The following is a 1,146-nucleotide window of genomic DNA, read 5'->3' as shown; positions in this document are numbered from 1 at the left end:
AAAAAAAAAAAAAAAACACAAAAGCACTGGGGAAAGTCAGAAAATACAAATAAAGGCTTTTCTGCTGATGGCTTTCACCTGAAATCTGAATTAAATACCCTCACACAAATAGTGGAAGGCATGAGAAAACCCTTGAATCAGAAATACAGAAACTAAGAATGAAAGTGGACAAAACTAGGAAGAAATTAGTTTATTAAAAACAGAAGAGAGAAAATCATGTAAGTAATAAAAATTAAATTACAAAATTCACCTAGAACCAGAAGAGACCCAGAATAGCAAAAGCAATCCTGGGCAACAAAGACAAGTCAGGTGGAATCACAATCCCTGACCTGAAATTATACTACACAGCTACTGTAATAAAATCAACATGGTACCCGCTAAAAAACAGACCTGAAGATCAGTGAGTGGAACGGACTGGAAGAAACAGACATAACCACAAATACACTCAGCTACCTAATCTTTGACAAACGGGCCAAACAGACTCACTGGAAGAATGATAACCTCTTTAATAAACGGTGCTGGAAAAATTGGCTTGCCACCTGCCAAAGACTGAAAATAGACCCAAGTCTATCACCATGCACCAAACTCAAATCAGAATGGATCACAGATCTCAATATTAAAACAGAAATACTAAATCTATTGGAAGAGAAAATAGGTAAAAACTTTGAAGACATAGGGGTAGGCAAAGAGTTCATGAACAAAAACCAAACTGCACGTGAAACACTTCAAAGAATCAACAACTTATCCTATTGAAAAGTTTCTGCACATCTAAAGAGATCACTAGCAGAGTAAAAAGAAAACCCACAAACTGGGAAAAAATTTTAGCTGACTGTCCCTCAGACAAAGGACTTCTATCTAGAACATATAAAGAATTTAAAAATATCAGGCCCCCTCAAATTCAAAGACCCAATCCAAAAATGGGCAGCTGAGATGAATATACACTTCTCAGATAATGAAATACAAATAACAAATAAATACATGAGAAAATGTTCAACATCATCAGTCATTCGAGAAATGCAAATTAAAACAACACTGAGATTCCATCTCACCCCAGTAAGAATGGCTAGCATTAAGAAATCAACCAATAACAAATGCTGGCGAGGCTGTGGAGAAATAGGAACTCCTCCACTGCTGGTGGGAATGCAG

This window comes from Chinchilla lanigera, unplaced genomic scaffold (assembly GCF_000276665.1).
Source record: "Chinchilla lanigera isolate Chin_1 unplaced genomic scaffold, ChiLan1.0 scaffold00107, whole genome shotgun sequence".
Taxonomy (NCBI): domain Eukaryota; kingdom Metazoa; phylum Chordata; class Mammalia; order Rodentia; family Chinchillidae; genus Chinchilla; species Chinchilla lanigera.
This window is presented reverse-complemented; position numbering follows the sequence as displayed.